Below are 2,673 nucleotides of genomic sequence, written 5' to 3'. Positions count from 1 at the left end.
GGGAAAGGGGCGGGGCACGCACTGCGCACGGCACTCGACACGCCCCTCCTTCGTGGGACGGGCACGCACCACGCACGCTCTTCGCCATGCCCCTTCCCGACGTGGCCGCTCAGTCCGATCGGTGGGGGAGCGCGAGCTGCCCCTGGCGTCACGTGACAGGTTGCTAGGCCCTCCGAGATTCCCGCGAGACCTCCGAGAATCCCGCGAGAGTCCGCCTCCCAAAACGGCTGAGGGCTGGCGGCGACCTGCAGTTTTGCCGCTCGCCGCGCCCTGCCTCCTTCCCCCCCAGTTAGCGGTTCCTTTATTTGAGTGACGATCAGCCTGGTTCCCCGTGCGATAATGTCTTTGTGCAATTAAAGAGTAATGCCGCTTAATATAAGGAATATGAACTGCCTGTTTTATTGACTATGCCAAAGCCTTTGTGTGGATCACAATAAACTGTGGAAAATTCTGAAAGAGATGGGAATCCCAGACCATCTGACCTGTCTCTTAAGAAACCTGTATGCAGGTCAGGAAGCAACAGTTAGAACTGGACATGGAACAACAGACTGGTTCCAGATAGGAAAAGGAGTACGTCAAGGCTGTATATTGTCACCCTGCTTATTTAACTTATATGCAGAGTACATCATGAGAAACGCTGGGCTGGAAGAAGCACGAGCTGGAATCAAGATTGCCAGGAGAAATATCAATAACCTCATACGCAGATGACACCACCTTTATGGCAGAAAGTGAAGAACTAAAGAGCTTCTTGATGAAAGTGAAAGAGGAGAGTGAGAAAGTTGGCTTACAGCTCAACATTCAGAAAACTAAGATCATGGCATCTGGTCCCATCACTTCATGGCAAATAGATGGGGAAACAGTGGCTGACTTTATTTTTGGGGGCTCCAAAATCACTGCAGATGGCGATTGCAGCCATGAAATTAAAAGACGTTTACTCCTTGGAAGGAAAGTTATGACCAACCTAGACAGCATATTAAAAAGCAGAGCCATTACTTTGTCGACAGAGGTCCGTCTAGTCAAGGCTGTGGTTTTTCCAGTAGTCATGTATGGATGGTGAGAGTTGGACTATAAAGAAAGCTGAACGCTGAAGAATTGATGCTTTTGAACTGTGGTGTTGGGAGAAGACTCTAGAGAGTTCCAACCAGTCCATCCTAAAGGAGATCAGTTCTTGGTGTACATTGGAAGGACTGATGTTGAAGCTGGACTTCAGTTGAAGCTGAAACTTTGGCCACCTGATGCAAAGAGCTGACTCATTGGAAAAGACCCTGATGCTGGGAAAGATTGAGGGCAGGAAGAGAAAGGGACGACAGAGGATGAGATGGTTGGAGGGCATCATCGACTCAATGGATATGTGTTTGGGTGAACTCCGGGAGTTGGTGATGGACAGGGAGGCCTGGTGTGCTGAAGTTCATGGGGTCGCAAAGAGTCGGACACTACTGAGCAACTGAACTGACTGACGGACAGACTGAACTACCTGTGTATAGCACTGAAAAGCAAGAATATGCTTAGGAATATATAATTGTTAGAGAAAAAATAAACAATCCAAAGCATAAAAAATACACATTAGAAAGTCTTATTTCCGCCCCACCCTCATCCACAGTTAAACAGTGACAATTCTTAAATTCTTACCTGACATTCCAGTGCTAGAAGTCACCTAGTAAAATGCCTACAATAGAGCAAGCATTTAGGAAATACATAATGCAGGCGGCAGTGGCTGTACTGTTTGCTGCTCTTCTAATGTGGACTTTGGGTTGCTGCCAGCGATCTGGTAAGTCATGCAACCAAACAACGTGAACTCCAGGTACCGGTGGACAAGACATCCCAGAGAAGTCACAGGGATGATGAAACAAGCTCACCCTTGGTGTGCTCACTGTTGCCAATCCCTGTCATTCAATCTCTGAAAATATTTATAAGCTGGGTATTGTTAACTGAGACACATTAACCTTAGTAACTTCCCCAAGGCTTAAAAGCTAGTCTAGTGGCAGATGCTAAGATTTGAACCTGGCAGTCTGAGTCCAGCAGTGGTCACAGGACTGGAAAAGATCAGTTTTCATTCCAACCCCAAAGAAAGGCAATGCCAAAGAATGTTCAAACTACCGCACAATTGCACTTGTATCACACGCTAGCAAAGCAATGCTCAAAATTCTCCAAGCCAGGTTTCAACAATACGTGAACCGAGAACTTCCAGATGTTCAAGCTGGATTTAGAAAAGGCAGAGGAACCAGAGATCAAGTTCCCAACATCCATTGGGTCATAGAAAAAGCACGAGAGTTCCAGAAAAACGTCTATTTCTGCTTTATTGACTACACCAAAGCCTTTGACTCTGTGGATTACAACAAACTGTGTAGAATTCTCAGAGATGGGAATACCAGGCCACCTTACCTGCCTCCTGAGAAATCTGTATGCAGGTCAAGAAGCAACAGTTAGAACCAAACATGAAACAACAGACTGGTTCCAAATTGGGAAAGGAGTTCCTCAAGGCTGTACATTGTCACCCTGCTTATTTAACTTAGATACAGAGTACATCATTGGAAATGCCAGGATAGATGAAGCACAAGCTGGAATCAAGATTGCTGGGAGAAATATCAATAATCTCAGATATGCAGATGACACCACCCTTATGGCAGAAAGCGAAGAGGAACTAAAGAGCCTCTTGATGAAAGTGAAAAAGAG

This window comes from Giraffa tippelskirchi, chromosome 8, assembly GCF_054371585.1.
Source record: "Giraffa tippelskirchi isolate mGirTip1 chromosome 8, T2T-mGirTip1v1.2.pri, whole genome shotgun sequence".
Classification (NCBI taxonomy): domain Eukaryota; kingdom Metazoa; phylum Chordata; class Mammalia; order Artiodactyla; family Giraffidae; genus Giraffa; species Giraffa tippelskirchi.
This window is presented reverse-complemented; position numbering follows the sequence as displayed.